Consider the following 9,871-nt stretch of genomic DNA (forward strand, 5'->3'; position numbering starts at 1 on the left):
CCAGTGCTCAAGCCAGTGACCTTGGGTCCAAGCTAGTGAGCTTTTCTCAAACCAGATGAGCCCACGCCAAGCTGGCGACCTCGGGGTCTTGAACCTGGGTCCTTTGCATCCCAGTCCGATGCTCTATCCACTGTGCCACTGCCTGGTCAGGCGGTAATAAGATATACTTTTTAAAAAACCTTTTAAGTTATTAATTTTAGAGAAAGGAAGGGAGGGGTGGTGGGGAGAGACAGGAACATCAATCTGTCCCTGTATGTGCCCTGACCAGGGTTCAAACTGGCAACCTCTGCACTTCAGGACAACACTCTAACCAATTGAGCTATCTGGCCAGGGCATAAGATATAATTTTAAGCAAAATAATAGCAGGTATAGGAATGCTACAGTGAAGAAAAACATATGAGAGCAGGGACATCAATGAGTGTTTATGTATGTGTCTGTGTGTACAAATGTGTGCTTGCGTATTCACGGTAGTCTGGCAAAGCACATAGCACAGATGAAGTACTCAAATGCCATATGTAGGGGGAAAAAGAAAGAAAAATAAAAAGTTGTCTTAAATTAATTAGGTTAAAAATTTTATTTGAAAGTTTTCTCCCCTGAGTTTACAATATAAAAATTGAGATGATAAAAATCATGGCTTCCCAGGATACTAGAGACAGTGTTCATTTGTTACATTGAAATGCATACATATCAGCCTTCCCCTAACGCCAACTCAAAGCAACCGCTTGTTAACATTTTCCGCTTAGGCTCTCTGCTCCCAGCGGTGCAATGTGGCAACTGCAGCGACCCAGCTAGAGCTGCCCAATGACAAAGCAGTGAAGAGCAAAGCAGTCTTTCAAGGAACAAGGACATGCATACGATGCCAGGAAAGATTGTAAAGAAGCTCGTAATTGTTATACAAAAGCTGCAGATATGTGTCCTAAAAATGCTAGCTACTTTGGGAATTGAGCAGCTTCCTTGGTTATGCTCGGAAGGTTCCAGGAAATTCTTGGAGATTCACAGCAGTCAGTGAGGTTGGATGACAGTTTCGTCCTGAGACATCTACGAGGGGACAAATGCCGTGGCAGGATGTTGCAGTTTTCAGAGGGCCCTAGAATTGAATCACAAAAATTCTCAGGCACAACAGGAGTTTAAGAATACTAATGTAGTCATAGAATATGAAAAAATAGCACAAACAAATTTTTGAAGAACAGTATTTTTGAAGGTTGTTTTCTGTAAGGACTGTGCCCTAGAATTGTCCCTGCTTGCCATCACTTCAAAATCCTCAAAGCAGAATGTTTAGCAATGATGTGTCATTATCCAGAAGCATAGTCTTTGGCCAATGACATTTTACGAATGAATTCCACCAATGTAGATGCTCTGTATGTATGAGCTCTCTGCCTTTGTTTTGAAGATTGTATTGAGAAGGTGGTTCAGTTTTTTGTACAGGCTGTCAGGATGACTCCTGATCATAAGAGGGCTTGTGCAGAATGCTTAAGCACCTAAAGCAAAGAAAGATGATGAGAATAAAGCCTCCAGAAAAGGAATGTCATGTTAACCTATGAACTGTACATAGAAGCCCTGGTGATAGACCCTAACAATATAAATGCTAAACTCGCCTGTAATCGGGGTTGGGTTAATTCCAAACCTAGGAAATGAGGCGATGCAATAGAAGGCTGTACAAATGCGGGGAAGCTCGGTGACACTTACATGAAAGCCTACTTAAGAAGAGCTCAGTGTTACATGGGCACAGAACAGCAGAAAGTAGCCATGTTGGACTATGAAAAAGTGTATCAGATGGAGAAAACAAAGAACACAAACAACTCCTAAAAATGCACAGCTGGAACTGAAGAAGACAAAGAGGAAAAATTACTACAAGATCGTGGAATGGACAAGAATGCTGCTAAGGATGAGGTCAAGAAAGCGTACTGGAATCAGTGATGTGCCATCCAGATGTGGACAGTAGAGCCAGTGCCAAAGTTCAGAAGAAGGAAGAGAAAATGTCAAGGAAGTCAGGAGGTTTTACCGATCTCTCTGATCCCAAGAAAGATGTTCGCTATGGCAGGGGACATGACCTGGATGAGGAGGGCATGAATGTGGGTGATTTTGATGCAAACAATATTATCTTTTTTTTTTTTTTTCTTTTTGATAGAGACAGAGAGAGAGTCAGACAGGGACAAACAGACAGGAAGGGAGAGAGATGAAAAGCATCAGTCCTTCATTGCAGCTCCTTAGTTGTTCAATGATTGCTTTCTCATCTGTGCCTTGATGGGGGGGGGGTTACAGCAGAGCAAGTGACCCCTTGCTCAAGCCAGCGACCATAGGGTCATGTCTATGATCCCATGCCCAACCTGGGAAGCCTTGCTCAAATCAGATGAGCCCACACTCAAGCCAGCGACTTTGGGGTTTCAAACTTGGGTCATCCGCATCCCAATCCAAGGCTCTGTCCACTGCACCACCGCCTGGTCAGGCACAAACAATATCTTTAAGACATTCCTTGGTGGTCCTGGGAGCTTCATTTTTAAAGCATCTGATTCAGGGGATTTCTTTTTTCAGTTGGGCTAACGAAAGGAAACCAGAACTCAAAAAATGCAGGCTTACTCATTTTAACCTTAACTAATGTAGAATGTCTCCATGTACTTAGAGCAGTTTTGTTTGATCAGCTGGACACCCATGTCTGTGAGTGGGGAGAAGGAAAGGGAGCCAGCACAGGAGACTAGAGGCAGGGGGGAGAGAAGAAGGGGGTGGACAGGGAGGCAGTTTATGAATTTTTGTTTTACTATTTAACTTTATTTAAAAAGAAAAAAATTAAGGGAATAAAATGTTTTGACCTTTTTCTGGCAGAAAAAGAAATTCTGGTTATCTCATATAATTTATTTCTTTGCATATATAACCAGGTAATTACAGACTTTTTTAAGCACTAATTTGTTTTTATATTATGCATTATGGCCATATTTCTGTGTCTGTACTTAGAGCTATATCTTAGTATTTTTGAAAACCTCCAAAAATATCCTACAGTATGGATTTTTCTTAATTTACTTAACTATCCCCTATTACTAACCATTTCACTCTTCTAAGCATGCTATAATGAACCCATTGCCCATGGAATGGCACAGTTAAAGATAATATACTTAAATTTTGTATCAATGTTTTCAAATTTCTCTCAAGAAAGGCTCTTTCTGTTGTTGTGCCCATTAATAATACAGCAAAGACCTATTTACCTACATTATCACCCAAAGTGGATATGCTCAATCTATTACATTTTCATCAATCTTGTAGACAAAACAATCTCACTTTAATATACATTTTGACGGGTTCGATTCCCGGCCAGGGCACATAGGAGAAGCGCCCATTTGCTTCTCCACCCCTCCGCCGCGCTTTCCTCTCTGTCTCTCTCTTCCCCTCCCGCAGCCAAGGCTCCATTGGAGCAAAGATGGCCCGGGCGCTGGGCATGGCTCTGTGGCCTCTGCCTCAGGCGCTAGAGTGGCTCTGGTCGCAATATGGCGACGCCCAGGATGGGCAGAGCATCGCCCCCTGGGGGGCAGAGCACCGCTCCTGGTGGGCGTGCCGGGTGGATCCCGGTCGGGCGCATGCGGGAGTCTGTCTGACTGTCTCTCCCTGTTTCCAGCTTCAGAAAAATGAAAAAAAAAAAAAAAAGAAAAAAATAATATACATTTTGAATTACTTGGTAAGAATTAAAATATTTTTACTTCACTTAAACCTCTAATTCATTTCTCTGCATCATTTTTCTATTGCATTTTCCTTCATTTTAATGAAGACTATATATTTGTTCAAAAGAAAAAATGAAATGCAATCACTAATGAGCCTGTTAAATTTGGATTTTTTCCCTAACTTTAACTATTTTCCCTGGGAGAAATAACTTATTTACAAGGCATAGAAGGGACAGGAAAAAGTGAGAATTCAAGCTTGACAATTACAGGAAGAGCTAGCTTTGTCCTTCTTCCTTCCTTATAAGCAGAGAAAATCCTCTGTTCATGAAAACCCATATCTTAGCCAAAACACAGAAAGTTGAGGACTAGACAATACTCAGATTTCCACAGCGGGAGGACGGAGGGAGGAAGCTTCTGCTAATGCTTCAGATACTTCAGTTTGAGGAGATGCCTGTTCATCCATTCAACAGGTAATCAGCCGCCTTTACTGGGCATACAGTAAAGCTGGAGAGAAAAACAATTTGAATTCTTCCCCTTCTTCCTTTTCTTCGTTGGGGGTTGAGGAATAGGGCGGGTGAATAAATGAAGGGCAAAGGTGGGCAGGGAGGGATATAGCAGCTGACATATTTTGGGAAACTCTTGTGAGAATAAGAAGAAACAGGGAGGCAGGGCAAGTGCACATGTGTTTGTTATTATTTATCTAACATAATAGGAAAGCAGTTTCTAATTTATTTTTATTTAACCTAGTTAACCTTTTATAATTAATTATTTAGAAAATTTAATCCAAAACAGTTCTTCCATTATTTTTCTCTTACCTGATTTTTTTTGGAATAAACTTCCCTGGATCTTCTCACCTTATTCCAGGGATGCCGTCTTTATTCAAGGAATGAACAATTCTGAGAACAATATTAATCTATTCTGCTTTATTAATTTGTCAGAAATGCCAGTAGATACTTGGTACTTTCCATGTTTAAAGAAATAAGCCTATTTCTATCTGTCCCTAAAATGTGAATTTTTTTATCCATTGATTTTAAAGAGAGAGGGAAAGAAAAAGACAAATGTTTTTAAATGTTTTATAAATCCCACTTTAAAATAAATTTCTGAGGCCCTGGCTGGTTGGCTCAGTGGTAGAGCATTGGCCTGGCGTGCAGGAGTCCTGGGTTCGATTCCCGGCCAGGGCACACAGGAGAGGCACCCATCTGATTCTCCACCCCTCCCCCTCTCCTTCCTCTCTGTCTCTCTCTTCCCCTCCCGCAGCCGAGGTTCCATTGGAGCAAAGATGGCCCCGGGCTCTGAGGATGGCTCCATGGCCTCTGCCTCAGGTGCCAGAATGGCCCTGGTCGCAACAGAGCGATGCCCCGGATGGGCAGAGCATCGCCCCCTGGTGGGCATGCCGGGTGGATCCCGGTTGGGCATATGCGGGAGTCTGTCTGCCTCCCCATTTCCAACTTCAGAAAAATACAAAATAATAATAATAATAATAAAATAAATAAATAAATTTCTGAATTTAAAATTAGTATATCAAAATTAAAAGAATAAACAGTCCAATTCTCCACTTTTGGAGAGAACAAGTCAAGATTCAAATGACTTATCCTTTCCCCTAGAATTGTGTTGGCAGCCACTGGTGCGCTGCCTGGCTCACTAATGCCAGCCGCCCAAGGAGAAGTAGAGTACGTAAAGAGGTCTCCTATACTCAGTGAGTTTCAACCTTTTTCATCTCATGGCACACATAAACTAATTACTTAAATTCTGCAGCACAAACAAGATGTATATTTTTGCTGATCTGACAAAAAAAATTGGTATAATTTTGAGTCATTTATATCATATGGCTATGGTTGTGTTGGCTGTTGTCATTTTTTTATTTGACAATCTCAAGAACAAGAAGCCAGTGCCCCTGACTAGTCAGGCATTGTATGTTTTAAAAATTCTTGTGGCACACCAGCTGTGGCAGGTTGGCTCAGTGGTAGAGTGTCAGCCCAGTGTGTGGAAGTTCCGGGTTTGATTCCCAGTCAGGACACACAGGAGAAGCGCCCATCTGCTTCTCCACCCTTTCCCCTCTCCTTTCTCTCTATCTCTCTCTTCCCCTCCCACAGCCAAGTTGGGAGCAAAGTTGGCCCGGACACTGAGGATGGCTCCATGGCCCCCACCTCAGGTGCTAGAATGGCTCCGGTTGCAACAGAGCAATGCCCCAGATGGGCAGAGCATCATGTCCTGATGGGCATATAAGTGGATCCTGGTCGGGCATATGCAGGAGTCTGTCTGACTGCTTCCCCACTTCTAGCTTTGGAAAAATACAAAAAAAAATAAATAAATAAATCTTGTGGCACACCGGTTGAAAACTGCTGCTCTATCCCATGGCTTCTACAAAGCAAGACTGCATGCAAATCAACTGTAAAGCACCATGGAAGCAACTGGCTACCAAAGCCACTCTCAAGAGTGTCCTCTGCTCTACTAGAGGGTGAAGAAACCACATCATTACAGGCCTAGTGTGTGGTACTTTGTAAAATTCAACATTGTCATAAGTCCACTGAACTTCTGATTCGCAAACTTCTCTTCCAGCATCTGGTACAAGAAATTACTCAGAACTTCAAAATGGACCTGCACTTCCAGGGTTGCAGCTATTGGTGCTTTGTAGGGAGGCAAGTGAGGCCTTTTTGAAGACACCAGTCTATGTGCTACCCACGCCAAACCTTTAACAGTTACACCAAAAGACATCTAGCTAGCTAGCACCCCACATACGTGGAGAATGTGCTTAAGAATCCACTATGATGGGAAACATTTTAGCCTTTAAAAAAATTCTATTTCTACTATTAGTAGTTTTGAACATTAGATTTTTCCCCCATGGGTCAAAAGGTACCAAGTATATGATTGCAAGTGGAAAATAGGGGACAGAAATCAGGTATTAAGTTTTTTCCATTTTCATTTGTGTGTGAATTTTTTAAAAATATCAGTGCAGGGACATAAAGCATTAATGCAAGTCAAAATGTTACAGTGAACAAGTTTCAGCAGTTAACTTTATAACAATTATAAACAAACCTGTTAAATTTTTCTGGCCATTGAATTTTTTTTAAAACAGTAAATTTTTAATTTTTTTTCCTTTAACATACTGCCTTATTTTTAATTAACTTTTAAATTTATTGTGTTAACATAGAGTCAAGTGTCCGACTCAATATAATAGCCTCACTCCCCAACAATGGGTGCCCCATTATACTCTGTTCCCTCCTCCCCTGAACCCTACCCTCTTCCCTCTGGGATTTGCTATCCTGTTATCTGTATCTATGTGTAACATATATAATTTCACTAATCCTTTCACCTTCTCTATCCCATCCCCTCATCCCCCTTTCCTCTGACAGCTGTCCCTCTGTTCCCTGTGACCCTGCCTCTGCCTCTATTCCATTCCTCAGTTCACTTTGTTCATTAGATTCCACATATAAGTGAGATCATATGACATTTGTCTTTTTCTGCCTGGCTTATTTCACTTAGCATAATAATCTCCAGGTCCATCCATGCCATTGCAAAAGGTAAGATTTCCTTCTTTTTCATGGCTGTGTAGTATTCCATTGTGTATATGTACCACAGATTTTTTATCCACTAGTCCACTGACAGACACTTGGGCTGTTTCCAGATCTTGGCTATTATAAACAATACTGCAATAAACATGGGGGTGCATATCTTCTTTTGAATTAGTTTTTTTGGGATTCTTAAGATATATTCCCAAAAGTGAGATAATAGTTTCATTTTTAATTCTTTGAGGAAATGCCGTACTGTAAAACAAGTAAATTTCTTACTGATGTAAAAAAAAATCCTTTCCCCTATCAAACATTCTACTCCTTTTTTTTTTTTTTTTTCATTTTTCTGAAGCTGGAAACAGGGAGAGACAGTCAGACAGACTCCCGCATGCGCCCGACCGGGATCCACCCGGCACGCCCACCAGGGGCGGTGCTCTGCCCCCCAGGGGGCGATGTTCTGCCCATCCTGGGCGTCGCCATATTGCGACCAGAGCCACTCTAGCGCCTGAGGCAGAGGCCACAGAGCCATGCCCAGCGCCCGGGCCATCTCTGCTCCAATGGAGCCTTGGCTGCGGGAGGGGAAGAGAGAGACAGAGAGGAAAGCGCGGCGGAGGGGTGGAGAAGCAAATGGGCGCTTCTCCTGTGTGCCCTGGCCGGGAATCGAACCCGGGTCCTCGGCACGCTAGGCCGACGCTCTTACCGCTGAGCCAACCGGCCAGGGCCTCTACTCCTTTCTTTTAAAACCCTTTGGCTGTATAAGAATAGATGAAGCAAGGGAGAAAGATAAGAAGGGAAATCAGTACGGGGTTTGGGTGGCCAATGTGTTCTGACAGTGCATGTGGGAGCTATCAGCAGCCACAGAACCATTTCCTCTTTTCTTCAGGCCACCCCTTTGTCAGTTTACTGTTCCCTTGAACCATTCATTACCCCACCGTCCAGGACCATTCAGCCTCTCTCACATCCACGGACACCCCGGTGAGCCATGGGATCTGTTGGGGTGGTAGTTGCTCTGATTTCAAAACAAAGGAAGTTAAAAACGACTCCACTCCCCAGAAGAGAAGTCTTTTCTTGTGGTTTTATGAGCTCTGGCCAACTGTTTAGCTTCTTGACTTTCAACCTTTCTCTAATGAATGAGATATTTGTTCAATAATATAATGCTTCTTGAACTGTTACAGTTTTTCAGGTGATATTTTGTAGAGGGAAGTAGAGGCTCACTATAATGTTAGATTTTTCAGGTCTTGGAGAACTGCAAACTTTTATTTTTATACAATAAAAAGTTGGGTACATATTATAAGGTATTTTCCATGCCGAGGAAGAAAGAAGGGCATAGCCCCCAAGTGTGTAATAGCAAAAGCTTTATTTAGTAAGTGCATCCCGGATGAGGGTCTCTGGTCCACAAAACGGGCCAGAGAAGTCGCCAGATTCTTCTGTGGGGAGGGGGGGGATAATTTACAGCATCAGTAGGGTGGTCGGATTGATATGACGTGGTGAAATTTCATTGGCTGACAGTCAGTCGTTCTTTTTCAAAGTGCTCCTGGGAAGTTTCTTTTGGCGCATGGGTGTGGGGGGTTCCAGCCAAAGTTCCCAGTCCTGGTTCCTCACGTGACCTTTCCCAATTGCCAACTGACCTCACATTCTGACATTTTATGTTAGAAAGGGGCGCTGCTATTCATCTGGCTACATCCTGCTGGTTAGGGGCATCGTGGGGAGGGGAGGTCGGAAGGTGGTGGCTCTGAGGGGAATCGTGTATATGGGTGTAGGAGCATCTGTTTCACCGTGACTCGAGAAACCTTGTGGATGCGGCCCTGTAAGAATTTTAAAAAAGAAGAGTAAATATGAGTAATGTGTTGATAATTAGAAGAGGACCTAGGATAGGGCAGCCCAGGTGAGGATGGGTGGCTGCCACCAGGTTGTAGGAGGAGAGATTCTTGTGCAGTTTCTCTTGCAGACAATTAAAGACATTGATGTTTTCAATGAGAGTGGAGGCAATGGTGTCTGCCATCTCTCGAGAGGTGGGAAAGGCTTCTATCCATCCTGAAAAGGTGTCAACAAAAGTTAAGAGATAACTGAGTTTTTTGTGAGGGGACATATGAGTGAAGTCAATTTGCCAATCCTGGCCTGGCACGTGTCCCCTCAGCTGATGAGTAGGGAAGCGGGGGGCGGAGTCCTCCTTGTGTAGAGGCTTTGGAACAGACAGTGCATGCTGTGTGTGCCTTTTTGATAGTCTGCTGGAGGTCTGGGGAAAAAAAGACTGGTTGCATGTACCAAGAGAGAGCTTTTGGCCCTATGTGTAAGGAAGAGTAGATATCAGAAAGGAGAGTTTCACCCTGTCCTTTTGGTAAGGCAATTCTATCTCTGAGAAATATCCATCCCTGGGTGCATATGTCCCCACCTTTTTTGAGGAGGGCCTATTCTTTCTCAGGAGTGTAGGAAGGTTTCAAGGAGGTGGGGAGAAACATGAGAGGAGTGGGGGAGGCTCCCAGGGTGAGGTTTCAAGCCACCGCGTCAGCTGGAGCATTTTTCAAGGCCATTGGGTCTTGAGAGGTTTGATGGTCCCTACAATGTACCACAGCCACCTCAGTGGGAAGCTGTAATGCCTGCAAAAGTTTAGAAATGAGGGTAGCATTGATTATGGGGGAGCCCCTGGTAGTGAGGAAGCCCCTTTCCTTTCAGAGGACAGAGTGGCTGTAGGTGATAAGAAAAGCATATTTAGAG

At 43.3% G+C, this 9,871-nt stretch overlaps 1 non-coding gene and 1 pseudogene across 1 annotated transcript; one reads left to right on the forward strand and one right to left on the reverse strand.

Moving 5' to 3' along the window:
- The first annotated feature begins 909 nt into the window (after positions 1–909).
- LOC136320527 (dnaJ homolog subfamily C member 7-like) lies at positions 910–2,541 on the forward strand (annotated as a pseudogene).
- Positions 2,542–7,801: 5,260 nt separating this feature from the next.
- On the reverse strand, positions 7,802–7,878 carry TRNAA-AGC (transfer RNA alanine (anticodon AGC)). The gene has a single exon. It is a non-coding gene; the product is annotated as a tRNA-Ala (tRNA).
- Positions 7,879–9,871: the final 1,993 nt, after the last annotated feature.

The sequence above is a fragment of the Saccopteryx bilineata genome, chromosome 1, assembly GCF_036850765.1.
Source record: "Saccopteryx bilineata isolate mSacBil1 chromosome 1, mSacBil1_pri_phased_curated, whole genome shotgun sequence".
Taxonomy (NCBI): domain Eukaryota; kingdom Metazoa; phylum Chordata; class Mammalia; order Chiroptera; family Emballonuridae; genus Saccopteryx; species Saccopteryx bilineata.